The sequence below is a fragment of the Girardinichthys multiradiatus genome, chromosome 15 (genome assembly GCF_021462225.1).
Source record: "Girardinichthys multiradiatus isolate DD_20200921_A chromosome 15, DD_fGirMul_XY1, whole genome shotgun sequence".
Lineage (NCBI taxonomy): Eukaryota > Metazoa > Chordata > Actinopteri > Cyprinodontiformes > Goodeidae > Girardinichthys > Girardinichthys multiradiatus.
Genome location: NC_061808.1, coordinates 30,343,765 through 30,358,920, shown reverse-complemented (window position 1 = coordinate 30,358,920; position 15,156 = coordinate 30,343,765).

The window sequence follows — 15,156 nt, the reverse complement described above, 5'->3', positions numbered from 1 at the left end:
AACAAAGACATACATTTTTGGAGACATGTTCCGTGGTCTGATAAAACTAAAATTAAAATGTTAGGCCATAAAGACCAACAAGTTGGAAGGAAGTTGGAAACCTGAGAACACCACTCCAACCTACATTAGTGGCAGTATCATGTTTTCTGGGTGTTTTGTTGCAGGAGGGACAGGCACACTTCACAAAATAGATAACAAGGGTGAGGGAGTTAAAACTGGTGTACATATGGGTCTTCCAAATGGACCCCAAACAAAGTCAGATGGGGTGTCCATCACAATGCCCTAATCTCAGTCCCATACGAAGTGTGTGAGCAGAGCTCAAAAGATGTGTGTGAGCAATGTGACCTACTGTCCTGACTCAGGCACACATGTTCTGTCAGGAGGAATGGGCCAAACATCCAGCAAACTATAGGTAGAAGCTTGTGGAAAGATACCCAAAACATGTGAGGTCACATAGTTTAAAACATATTTCCACCATATACTTAGGAAGTGTATGAACACTTCAGAATTTGAAGAAAGTAGCTCTCTCACTTCTCAGGCATTTTGGAAAAGAAATAAGCTTGGTAATTCTAGCTGGTCTAAAACAGAACAGGTTTAGTTTGATTTAAAGTCAGCCAGTGAGGAAAAAGTGTCTTTTTATTCAGTGTATGTAAATATCTGCTTTCAACTATGCTAAAACGCACCAAGAAAGCATATAGCTGTTAAAAAAACATAGAACAAAACTTGTAGGAAGTTTTGATCACTTACGTCTCTTGGGATTATATAACGCTCACTCTGCATCTTTGCTCTGAGCGACATGATGTCAATCGACCTTAAGTGCTCTAATAGGTGCAGAACTGTGAGTGATGATGGACACAAATGATTATGGACAGTTCAGGCTTCACAAGGAGGACAGTTTCTATATCCTGAATTTCATTAACCAGGAGCCAGCGTCAGACCTGACTTTGACACCTCTGCTGATTCTACAAATGTCTGCATGCAGAACCTTTCACACTGCATCACTGCCATCTCCCAGCCCATCCCAGAGCAATACGTTTGTCTCTCTCCTCCTTCTGATAGCCAGAGTTGCCATTGCATCCCTGAAGTTCACCACCGCATGGCTGTTTTTGCTTAGCTTGGTGCAGGTGCCCCAAAACAACCCCATCAGCACTCTGTGCAATTACCGAACAGACCGAGGAAGCAGTGGCTTGATTTAGCAGGCTGCGGGGACTGCCATTTTCTATTTACTTTTGGAACCATGATGATTTATGCCGCATGTGAGCAAATGCACATGAGCTCGCCTCTCTTTCTCACTCATACACTTTCTCTTCTTCCCTTCTCCTTCCTCTCTGCTCTTATCCCTCCCTCTCTTTCTCCACATGCTAATATCTCATCTCTTTCTCCAAAGCAGGGGGCCTCCCTGACCCAAAGCCCACAATAACAGATGTCTGCACAAGCCAAGCAGGAAGAAGTCTCGATACGAAGATGAAAGCTAAGATGGTGTTTGATAGGACTCACACTGTGCAGCTGAAACAAACAAGAGCACGGGGAGCTGAAATAATAAAATATGCGCACTTCTCAGAAGAATTCCCACGCAAAGCAAATAATTTGAGCAGTGATTGTTTCGTATGTGGTTGCTCACAGCGCACAGATCCCAATGCTTTAGCCACTGAGCATAACGCCGACTGCAACAATGGCAAGCTGTTCACCATTGCCCCGAGGAGCGGAACATGTGCCTCTCCCTTAAAGAAAATCAAATTTTCTCTTCTGTAATTAAACTATTGGAATACATACAACTAAAAACAACATATGGGGACCTAGGGAAAGGGTGCATTACGTTAACATTCACCGCCGCACAGTGACAGAGGTCCAAATTAAATTATAAACAACATCCATAAACCCTAGAAAGTGGCCTACATACAGACCGAGCCTTGTTTCCCAGTCAGAGTTGCAGAAAGACACGGAGAATAATTTAGCCCAAAACGTTGATACACTGAAACCCTCCAGTAGCCACAGAACCTTCCTTCCAGCTTTCTCCCCAAACCCAAACCCAGCAGGCTGTGCTGTTCCAGTAATTGAGTGAGTAATGGACTTATTCCGCTGAGTGGTTCTCTGGGCGGACTTAATACTGGGATGTAAATCCTGTGGCAAATGGCAGATTAGTGGTGGAAAAAAGAAAAAAAACTGAGGGGAAGTAAATATAAAAGAAAAGAACATGAACAAAAGATAATCTATTTAACAATTATTCCCATGCAGTAAATTGACTCAAGGCTTGAGTTTAGAACGTTTAAATCAACTTTTTTGTTTTAGGGACTCTTTTTTTCTGCTCTTAGAAAACAGGATTTATTTTCAGACTTTCTTCAACTTCCCATTTTTGGTCTTCTGTGTCCAGCTCTTAATCATACCTCCGTCCAGACACAGCATCCCTCCATGTATCCCAGCTATGTTCTGGACTTCTGCCATGCATCCCACCAGCAGGACACACTGATCACAACAATCCCAAACTCACCATGCAGCCTGGATCCTTTAACAATTAGCCTGTTCAATGAAGCCATTAACCATAAATCCATCAGCTGTCCCATCTATGACCCATCTCTGTCAAGTCTCTTCATCGCAACGCGGCCTCCTTCTGTTTTTGTGGTTTCCTGTTACTATTAAAGGACATCATATTAAGGTTTGCAACTGCATTACTGCAAACCCTTATGTCTACTCTCAAATCTGTCTGACCATATCTTTATCGTTTCACATCTCCCACTGTGTACTTTGTGCCCATCAAAATTATCTATTGCTCTTAAACTTTTTCAATATTTTGTTGTTGTTAGACCAAAAAACTCCAGTGGATTTTATTGGAGTTGTACTGTATGTCATAGACCAACACAAAATAGTGCATAGTCTGGAAGTACTAGACATTTTTATCCATGCAAAATAGCTCAGGCTCAGTCCCACTAGATCTTTGAACACATATTTTTCAGTGTAGCAAAAAATTCTTTACTGTATTCTGGACTTTGACTAGGCCATTCTAGCAAGTGGAAATTAATTGATCAAAATCATTCATCTGTAGCTTTCTCTGTATGTTTAAGGCCGTTTCCAGTCTCAAGTCTTTTGCAGCCTTTAACAAGTTTTCTTTCCAGATTGCACTGTTTTTTAGCTACACCCATTTTCCACTTTACCTGACCATCTTCCCTGTCCCTGGTTAGGAACACAACACTGCCTCTAACATTTTCACCATGGGGCTACTGTATTAAAGGTGATGTGCAACCATTCCATGATGGCTGGTTTCCTGGAGGATTAAGATGCATCTCTGATCCAATACATTTGAATCAAATAGCTGGATTGCCTCTTCAGTATGCAATCAACTCCCACCTGCTGATGACCTAATAATTTGATTCAGGTGTGTTGAGGCATAAACACACACCTCAAACACTGTAGTTTGAGATTATTGATGTAGACCAAATGTTAAATTTTGGTGGATATTTTAGCAATGGTTTCCTTTGCCACTCTTGCACAAAGGCCAGGAAATGCAAAATCAACAGTTATGCAGTCAAAACTCCTCCAGCTGAGCAGTGGATCTCTGCAGCTTCTCCAGAGTTGCCAATGACCTCTTGGTTGCTTCTTTGGTTAAGACTGTCCTTGTCCATCCCATCAGTTTAGGTGGAAGGTCATTTTGCAGTTGCACAATACTGTTTTCATTTTTAGATAATGGTTTAAAGAGATGTTCAAATCTTGGGATAATGATTTTTTTTTCGACATACCCCTAATCTAAGCTTTTCCATACATGTATTCCTGACCTGTCTGTAGTTCCCCTTGGTCTTCAAGATGTTTGTTCACTAATATTCTATACAAAACCTCTGAGCTACTATTTAGTTAACTTCAGAAGGCAACTGATTGGCACTGGATTTTATTTTGGTGTGTTAAAACAAATACATACATTGAATTGTTTGGTTGAAATGTGACAATATATTAAAAGATTAGGTAAGGTACTGCAAGTCAATTAGTTTATTGTTCTTAATTTCCCTCTCTTTATCCCCACCAACCACCCTGGTTAAATAGCAGGTCCAACTGCATGCTTTTAATTGGAGGAACTGACTGAAACTGATTGAAATAACCCCCTCCTCAAAAGCCACCAATCGGTCCAGACCCCTCAGAGTTAGCAGTCCACGGTCAGAAAACAAGTACTGAAAATAAGCATCCCTGAATCAAAGCAAACACATGTGGGCAAAGGGAGCAGAAACATACCGCAAACCGCCATGCACAATATTTTTGGGCCGTCCTGTCATGCTGATACTACAATGGAGATGGTAGCTGTGACCTCATCTGCTAATATTGTTCTTGCCATGTAAGGCTTTTTCTGCTCACACAGCTGGGGTGTGTTCTTTGTAGTGGGGCTATGAATTAATGTTTTGTGGGAGCCTGTTGCTAGGGGCTAGAAAAGGTTGGGGAAAGTGGAAAAGGGGGAAAAGAGGGAAAATGGGAGTTAGTGGCCAGGGGCCAATTAAAATACAGATGTCTGACTGTCGGTGTAATTCCATTCAGCCATGATTTACATTTAGAACAGTCACCAAGGCCTGCCACTCTGTGCTCACGCAGGAAATCAAAGTTGACTCTGACCTAATGAGAATAGTGAACCTCCCGAACTTTTACAAGACTCTCGTCTGAAAGGAGCCTTGCAACTTTGCCCACAATATGAAAGGCCTTCCAGCTAATCACCCATTGACAGGGGGAGAACGGGGCATTAGGAGCCCAGAAACCAATTTCACTTCATGCTGCTGGTGTGAAAAATGCACAGTGAAAAAGTTGCCCTTTGTTAATACTTGGCATCCTTTCCTAACGATAATCCCCATGAAACATTTTACCTCATTTAAAGCAACATAGGATAAAGGAATTAATGAACTGATTTTCTAAAATACATGTTTTTCTTTTTAAAAATGATCTTAGCAGTGATAGGATCTATTCAACACAAATTGAAACTGGATTTTGTATGGTCTGATTCTAAATTTGGCTTTGCAAAGAGGAAAAAAAAATCATGTTTCATGTGTGGGTTTGGCAAAACAACACAAGGCAATTTAATAACAGATTAGGGGGAATTAAATATTTAAAGAAAAAAAAGCCTGCCCATTTTGAGAACAAAAGCTACATTTGTTTGTTTTATCTACAGTTAGCTACAACCAACTGCTAATTAGCACAGCTTAGCATAAAAGTTTTGCTGCTTGACAAAAAGTATCCACTTTTATGATAAAACAACAAGGAAACTTTATATCTTCAGGTGGAGGGTAAAGTCTTTGCCAGCCCTGGCCACTGCAAGTGTCACAGTTGTGGGTTTGAAGATAACAAACTAAAAACAGAACAAATTGACAAACTAGTCCAAACTCTCAATACCTAAGAACAAAAGTAAGTTATTGTGTGCTTCATAATTTTATCCTTTGCAAGTACAGCTGAATGTACGTTCCTCCCAATGATGCTGTATGTTGTTTTGCAATTGGGACAAGGTGTACCTTGTCCAGGTAAGGTCTATCCTTTTCAATAACCTTTTGCATTCATCCTCTTCTTTATCTTTGTACGACTGGTCCTCCAATGTCTCCTCGAGAACAGTTTATTCATTGAAGGTTAGAGAGATGTGAATTTCATGTCAACCCAATAACCTTTCTTGGATTCACTTTTAACTGTGGACAAGTGAAGCCAGACCCCAGCAAGGTTGCTGCAGTTCAGGATTCGCCCACACCCACTAACCGAAAACAGCTCCAGCGATTTCTAGGATTTGCCATCTTCTGCCGTTGCTTCATCCGTGACTTAAGTTTACTTGCTTATCCTCTCACAGCACTCACCTCCATTAAGAAACCATTTGCCTGGTCCCCTCTATCTTGACACATCCAGATCCCAAGATCCAGTTTGTTTTGGAGGTGGATGCCTTGGACACAGGGGTTGAAGCTGTTCTCTCAACAATCTCCATCTGATGGTAAGCTCAACCTGTGCCCATTCTTTTCCAAAATATTTTTTTTCTGCAGAGCAAAACTATGATGGAGATTGGGAGCTCCTCACTATTAGAATGGCCTTGGAAGAATGGAGACACTGGCTGGAGGGCACTGCTCAACCCATGATCATTTGGACAAACCATGAGAACCTCGCCTATGTCCAATCTTAATCCTTGTAAGTCACGTTGGTCTCTTTTCTTTCCCCATTTTAACTTCATTATAACTTACTGTCTTGGGTTTGAGAACGCTAAACCTGATGCTCTCTCCAGATGATTCTCCACGACAGAAGGATCCCCTAAAATATCATGCGTCATTCCGCAGTCATCTGTTGTAGGTGGTCTTCCCTGGGACCTTGAGAAATGGATCCAATTAGCATTAGAGGATGAATCGGATCTGGGAGGAGGTCCACTCGGGGGCCTCTACGTCCCATCCAGCATCAGGTCCCAGGTGATCCAGTGGACATACAGTACAGACCAAAGGTTTGGACACACATTCTCATTCAAAGAGTTTTCTTTACTTTCATGACTAAGAATATTGTAACTTCACACTGAAGGCATCAAAACTATGAATTAACACATGTGGAATTATATACTGAACAAAAAAGTCTGAAACAACTGAAAATATGTCTTATATTCTAGGTTCTTCAAAGTAGCCACCTTTTGCTTTGATTACTGCTCCGCACACTCTTGGCATTCTGTTGTTGAGCTTCAAGAGGTAGTCACCTGAAATGGTTTTCCAACAGTCTTGAAGGAGCTCCCAGAGATGCTTAGCACTTGTTGGCCCTTTTGCCTTCACTCTGCGGTCCAGCTCACACCAAACCATCTCGATTGGGTTCAGGTCCGGTGACTGTGGAGGCCAGGTCATCTGGCGCAGCACCCCATCACTCTCCTTCTTGGTCAAATAGCCCTTACACAGCCTGGAGGTGTGTTTGGGGTCATTGTCCTGTTGAAAAATAAATGATGGTCCAACTAAACGCAAACTGGATGGAATAGCATGCCGCTGCAAGATGCTGTGGTAGCCATGCGGGTTCAGTATGCCTTCAATTTTGAATAAATTCCCAACAGTGTCACCAGCAAAGCACCCCCACACAATCACACCTCCTCCTCCATGCTTCACGGTGGGAACCAGGCATGTAGAGTCCATCAATTCACGTCTTCTGCGCCGCACAAAGACACGGTGGTTGGAACCAAAGATCTCAAACTTGGACTCATCAGACCAAAGCACAGATTTCCACTGGTCTAATGTCCATTCCTTGTGTTCTTTAGCCCAAACAAGTCTCTTCTGCTTGTTGCAGAAGAGACTTGTATGCACATAACTCTGCTGCCTCCGGTCTGTCTACTTTGAAAGCCTCACTTGGCTATGAACCATCACTTCTACCCACACCTTTCCCTAACACAGTCCTACCTTCTGTCAGATCCCACCTTACAAACTGCCAGAAGATCTGGAACCAGACCCAGGTCGCCCTGCACGAACTTCTCACAAAAATAACGGGTATGCTGACGACGAAGACGAATCCCGGCTCCCACCTACTCCCCCGGACAGGAGGTTTGTTCGGCTATCCGCTAAGAACATTCCCCTCAAAGCTTACCTTTAAGAAGCTAGCAACCTGGTTCCTTGGGCCCTTCATGATAGAGTCTATCGTTAATCCTACTTATGTCTGCCTGAGTCTGCCTGAGTCTGCCTTCTCACCTTCGTGCTCAACCTACTTTTCACGTGTTGCAGATCAAACCAGTCCTTATTAGCCCTTTGTGCCCTCCAGCTAAGTCCCCTCCACCCACCCGCGACATTTATGGACATCTGGTTTTTTTATGTCCGCCACATCGTGAACTCCTGGTGTCTAGTATCTGGTCAACTGGGAGCGGTATGGTCCGGACAATCATTCCTGGGTTCCCTGACGCTTCATCCTGGACCCTCACTGATTGTGAAGGTGCGGCCTCTTCCTCCTCTGGACAGCTGCCAGGAGGTGGTTGTGTACAGAGAGTTTGCTGTATTTGGTTCCTCTCTCTTCCCGCAGGGGATGATTAGAATGCTCAACTCACAGGTGCAACTCAATGGACCTAATCAGGAGGGTTTCTTAAGGAGCAAGGACCTGGAGGGAGACTTCAGTTCATTAGCTCAGCTAGCGTGATAACTTCGCCCGCATTCTCAGATAGTCTGTGTTTCTTTGCGAACCTGCTCTTACCTAAGTCTCTGAACCTTCTCTCCAGATTGAACTCATCTGCTGAGGAATTCCCAACCTGTTCTTCATGCCTGGTTCAAGTGACCTCCTTCAAACTCCTCATTTTAAATGATCAAACTGTGAGAAAATCAGACAAGAAACCTCCCTCTTACTCCTCCTACTAACCCAGCCTCTGTGAGTCACCTACCTCCTCCTGATCTGCCTCCGTTCTCCTTCTACAGTAGGGTTTCTTCACCCGCTATGTTAAAAAAAGGAATCATTCCTCTGCCAGACCATAATCATCTTACCCCTATCCCTAGAGTTAAGTGAGAACCCCCTTCTGAAGATCCAGTCCTTGAACTATACTCTCTGTTATCCTCCAATAAACTAGTTTAACTGATTTTCTACTTACGTTGTTGTTGCCTGTTTTCAGAGCCCCTTGTTTTTCATTATGACAGTAATTGGATGTGCACCTAGTTAGCCCAATGATGCTATTTTTAGCTTTAGATTACATCCGGTAACATTGTTGTTAAAAAAACATTAACATGTCATGCACCACAGTCCAAGAAAAATTAGCATAGTTTCTTACTAAACTCAAAACCTATTTTTACTTACCTCCAAGTGCTACATAGGTTTGATGTTGATTTTTTAATTCAAATAGTTTTATTAAGCAAACTAAGTTTACACTGCAGAATAAAGCTGTTGCCTTTCTTGTAGTTCATGAAGTATGGCCATGGCTTTTCTTCTTTATCTTGAAAGTAAACTTCACCTGTATTTGATAGCTTTTTATTGTTGTGGCTCCATGTTGGTAACTGATTTTTTTTTTTTTTTAACGTGTCTTGTCTGGCAGAGTAGCATTCAGAAATGTTGTCTGAGTGCCAAGACAAAACCCAACAGAAAAGGCAAAGAAGAGCAAGAGGTCGGGCAAAAAGGAGAGAGGGAGAGAAGAACAGAGGAGAGAAAGAAGGATGAAGAGAATACAAGATACTGGAAGACTGCTTCTACACATGCTACAGTGACAAGCCTACAGGCCCCGCCGGCAGCTGTCTATGCCGGAGCAGATCCAGCCATTGAGACCCAAGACCCCCGGGCACATCACTCTCCAAGCAGAGGCCTGACAGAGCCAGGGGGCCAGGGCCCTGGCAAGCAGCCACAGGGAGTGAGCCGGCACACACCAAAGCACCCACCCCTGGACACCAAGAACCACCAATACACCAACAGGCAGAGACACCAGCCACTGGCAGGGAGTGTGGCAGGGAGGAAATAGGTCCCACATTTGATGGGGGTTCTAAGTTGATCCTGGAGAGGGAGCAGCCCAAGACCCATTCTGACACAAAAAAGGTGCACACAGTCAATCGCACATTCCCACCCTCATGCCTTTAAATAAAACACTCACACCCACACATCCAATGTAAAGACACACAACAATGGATGTTGTTCACTCATTTACACTCCCCATACATACTCTATACTCCCAGGTTCAGGCAACAATATCCCTGAGCGGCAACTAGTCCCAAGACCAGAAAGTGGGCCATGAACAAAAGAGGGGTCTACCTGGTCCCAACGAGCCCGCGACCCAGAGCTGTCCCAGGATGAAACAGTGCCAACCACCCAATGAATTCCAATCTTAACCCCATGAGCCCCCCTTGCCCTATGAACCCCAACATGAAATCACCCACAGGGCCACTCCCAACCAGGACACAGAGAGGAGCCAGTTGAGGTGGCTAGGGCATCTGGTTCCTGGACGCCTCCCTGGTGAGGTCTTCTGGGCACGTCCCACCAGGAGGAGGCCCAGAACACCTCAGCCAGGACATGTTGGAGGGACTATTTCTTGGCTTGCCTGGGAACACCGTGGGATTCCCCGGACAAACTGGCCCAAGTGGCTGGGGAGAGGGATTTACTGGGTTTCTCTGCTTAGGCTACTGCTCCCACGACCTGATGCCGGATAAGCAGAAGACAATGGATGGATGGATGTTCCAAGTACTACTACTCAAAATAGTATTGCACAGTTTCAAAACTGGTGAAGGCTTTTTTGTTGCTTTTGTAACAGAATGTTGTCAGCCAGCCTATGAAAAGTCTATATTAGCTCACTCTGTCAGCTCAACAGACCAGCTCAAGAATGAATTCCTTAACTTTTCCAAATATGACATAGTTACAGAAAGGAAGCCAAGCATACATCACTCACCTTCATATTCGGGGCTCATTCTAATAGTCTAAAATTTGAGTAGCTCATCAGACATAGTGACATACATACAGCACCTTTATGGCATGTTAATATCCAAAAAGCTTGTGGCACGAGATCTCATTACACCCTACCGTATCAGGGTCCCTTCCAGTTGATATTTGCACTAGAGGTTGACATTTTTCGGGAATCCAACGGGTCACGGGATTCCCATGGGAATCCCGCGGGATGGGAGACAACATCAGTAAAGATCATGTGATTGGGCCGGTACAGGATAAAAAATTAACGGGAGCACACGGGAGCAGGAGCTAACCAATAGGAGGGAAAATAAACTAGGATAAATTGTCCTTGGAAATGTAAAACTGAGACTTTGTTATAAACTTTAAGAAAAAAAAACTTGGATCGACGCCGCCATTGTGTAGTTTTTTTCCAAGAAGCATATACTAATATGCGAGTCAAATGAACTACACGACCCAAAAGCCAACAGTGCTTCTGCTCGATGTTTTCCACCTGCGTTCAGAATGGAGGGAGCAAACGCAGGTGAAGTGGACGTGGTAAAATTGAATTTGCAATACTTTTGCGTTCGCTCGCAATACTTTTGCATTCGGCATTTTGGAACAGCAGCACAGATGACAACCTGCTCCCAAAACAAACAACGCTCATATGGCATTGGAATGGATTATTTGTCATATGCAGGTTAACATGCATTAAACAATGCAATTAAATGCTTAGGATTAGAAGAACCGTTCAAATCACGATAAAAACAAAAACACTAATGGCGTACAAAAAAAAAGTACATATCATGCAGCAGTAATAAGCAAACAAAGTGTCACAGATGTGGTTTCGTGCAGTATTATTGTCCAGAGTTCAGTAGTTTGACAGCTTGTGGATAATAACTGTCTTTTAGTCTGATTGAAGATCATTTTATTTAAGGCAGATTTCAAAATAAAACTCAATAAATGACAAAACGGGTATAGTGTTTGTTCCATTTTTGCAGTTATCTGGTTTGGAAACTATCCCACAAAATATTACGAGATAACGCAAAATATTGCATGGGAACGCAAAAAGTATTGTGAGCGAACGCAAAAGTATTGCGTGGGGACGCAAAAGAGAAAAAATTCCCCCATGTCCTCTCACGGACACCGTACAAAGGCTTCATCAAGGGAAGATATTAAATAAATATGTTGTGAAATAGAAAAAAATTGAATGTACCAATAAATGTACAATTTATTTAATACATCATTAAATATTAAATGTACCACTAATTACGTCATGTCGTCTTCAAAATTATAGTTAATTATTCAGTGGCACATTTAATTGCATAATAGTCCATTTATTGACATAATAGTACATTTACTGTTTCTAATGATGTATTAAATAAATAAATGGTACCTTTAATTTAGTGGCACATTTAATGTTACATTTCTTTCATGTTACATTTACTTCACTTATGGGACATTCACAACATTTATTTATTTAATGATTATTTTATTGTATTTATTTTGTCCAGTTTGACCCTCCATTCTTGATGCCTGTATAGGAGGTCATGTCAGAATTTGAATCAGGTGTTCTGGAGCAGACACACATATAAACCTTGCAGGGAAGGGGTCCCTGAGGACCAGGACTGTGAGCCATTGAGGTACAGTTTCTAAATTGTGAAGGTAATGCCTTTTTGGACTTTTGTTCAACAAGTACAGTTCTCTTACTAGGTGCATTTTTCTTTTGTTTCAGCAACTTGAAACATAAAAGTAATGTCATTGTTCAAAGGAAACAATCACTTAATTAATGAGTAAAATACAATTATGCACATTTTATTTATTCAGCTAAGATAGGCATGGTCTGTTTCCTTGTTTGATATTTTATTATTTCTTCATTATTATTCTTTTTACTTTAACTGGCCTTTACTACAACTAAAAACGGGACCTAACTGGTCCTTCAAACAAAGAAATTGCCAAAAGACTAAATGAAGAAAACAAAAATGGGAGTGGCACAGGAGTGGGAGTCGTTCTAAATGGGAGCAGGATGTGAGTGGGAGTCAATTTACCAGGAGTGGGACGGGACAGGATTTTTTTCGTTATGCTGGCCTGGGATTGGGATGGGACAAGACATTTTTCTGTGGGAGCGGGATGGGACAGGAGAGAAAATCCACTCCCGTGTCACCCTCTAATTTGCACAAAGATAAATTATGTCTTGTGTACTAATGAAAAGGAAACACTATAATCTATTGCCTTCCAAATAAGGTTTGCCTTTAGACTTAGTTAAGGTTATGGGTATAATTAATGCATTAAAATGGCCTGTTGGAGGCTGAAGATCTACTCATTGTCATTTAGTAATTTTTTACCTCCATTTGATTGCTGTTAATAAACATTTTCCTACCAATTTATTTAAACTATCAGGTAATCGTTTATTTTTTTCAAGTGATTACTCAGTAGGCTAACATATTTTCGCTTCAAATGTGTGGGTAGTGTCAGTATCTGCTATTTGTCTTTCAGTAAGACAGTATTTTAGAGTACTGACAAAATAGATGACATTTCATTTCATTTACTTCCTTGAAAATGGACAGCTTTAAGCTTATTTTGAGAGTTGGGAGTGACCCCTGCACATGTTTTCACAACATCAAATCCAAAAACCATCACTGTATTTAATTTTACAACACAAAAAGGCAGTGCTCCTCTTTAAAGTGGAGTGACTGTTGGACTTTTATAGGCACTTAGTCCCAGGATGCATTTAGACAGAACAAGGCCACATAAAGCTCGGAGAGTGCTGTGGTCATCAATGACAGTAATCTTGTATATGGAAGGGAGCAGGAACCGTTCTGTCCATAGCCATAACTCACAACACATCGGTACTTCACCATAATGTCTGCTTCCAGCAAATGCCTCGGCCAAAAACACCCCACCCTCTTGTACAGATCAGCTCTCTTCCTTTCGATTCCAGTTTTATAAGGAAAGGTCATCATCACCATGATTTATAATACTTTCTCGAGTAAACTCAAAATGGTTATCCATCAAGAAGCAAGGTGGAAAATTCAGTTTGTATTTGATAAACATTTTATAAAGAAAATGTACAGGAAAATCCTCAAGTCATCAGTTCAGACAAAGGAAGTCCAGCAGTTGTAATAGGGCTGATGGCTTTGTTTCTAATATTTGTATTTTAAAAGCTCTGTCTTATCTGCTTTATATATCAGTTCAACACATGATGACTGCGTGTTGTTTAGACTTTTGGGTCCCATCCAGCTGTAATAAACAGGATGCTTGCCTCGGTCAATGAGGACAGGAACCCTGCTCCAGTCTCTCTTAAGGTTGCGGTGGCTCTTTCAACTTATCTAGGTTAAGATCTGCCAAACCTTAACACCAAAAAAACAAAGGAAATGCTGAGTGGATTTGGAATCCTGAGGTCCCTTTTAAACAATATCCCTGACCTGACCTCTGATGTAAATCATTCGAGGCTTTCACTTAGTGCAGCGAACAAATGCAGGAGAACATAAGTGGTGTTTTCTTTCTCAATGTCCAAGGAGGAATGATGAACGCTCTTGCCAAGCCTTTGCTCTTATAACTGTATGAATGAGGGGAAATATAAAAAAGCAGGGCTTCTCTCTCTGGGCCTTGTGGCTGCAAAAGTGAAGTAATTACCCCTTTGTAAGATTTTCCCTCTGCTGCACATTCCTGCATGTGGGCAACTTTTGGGATAAACACAAACGGCGAACCTCGTTGATCAAGGAGAAGAACTATGTCGTTGCAGAGAGCCAGACCCTATAAATAATATGACCTTTTGGACGGAAGAGCCAAGGCCTGTTTTGGCACATTATCCTGCATCTGGTTGCTTTAGCACGACTCTTTCTCTCATCCTGCTTTCTTAGCAGAAGGCTGCACAGCGAGTGGCGGTGAATCGGGCAGACAGTGACGACGGTGGGAACAACCGCCAGGGATGCCTTTCAGAGGAAGGCTTCTTCTCTAATAAAAAGGGTGATCAAACATGTGCTCTGTGTGCAAAAGAAAATATTATTTAAGGGAGCGGCAGGACCCAGTGTTGCAGGAGGCTAAAAGCATGCTTTGTGCCAACTGGGTCGTCCAGTCTAATCGCTCTGATCTGGTTTCAGGGATTGCTGCTAGCAATTGAAAACAAATGTGCAGCTCTTAGCTCTTCATCGCATATGGATATTTCTTTTTTATTTTTTTTCTTTACTTTTCTGCATCACTCCTGCTCTGGCTTCTCTTGAAAATAGAAACATGCTTCATCCCACCAAAAGAATTCCAAAACAAGTACACAAAGATTCTTATCTCTCTCAAAGCCTGTCAACCTGTGCTACCAAACAAAATAGGCACAGTCTTTTCTCTCTCTCTGTCAGAGAGAATTATAATGTAACTTTACATGTGACATTCTGCAGACATGTTGAGACTTGCTGGCAGCTTGAATTTTATTCCAGGTGCTTATCTTTAAATGCTGGAGCTCTAACGTTTTGCTAATGCCTCTCATACATCACCAAAAGTATTTGCATCCCTTTATCTTTTTCACATTTTTTCACATTCCGACCACAAACTTCAATGTGTTTTATGAAGATTGTATGTGAAATATATGTGACATGGAAAGGAAAGGGTACATATATTCTGGGGTATGTCCCTACCAGCTCGGCACATCTAGAGGTACTAGTTTTTGCTGAAACGTCTATGTCAATAACTCAGTCAGATTGGATGAAAATCATCTATGAATTGTCAAGATTTGCCACCACGTATCAATCGGATTTTGGACTTTGATGAAGCTGCAGATGAGTTTACTTTGATCTGAATCATTTTAGAGTTGGCTGTCAGAGTCTTGGTAGGTTTGCAGTTCTGCCATGCTTTTTCCATTTTTGGATTGTTGATTAAAGA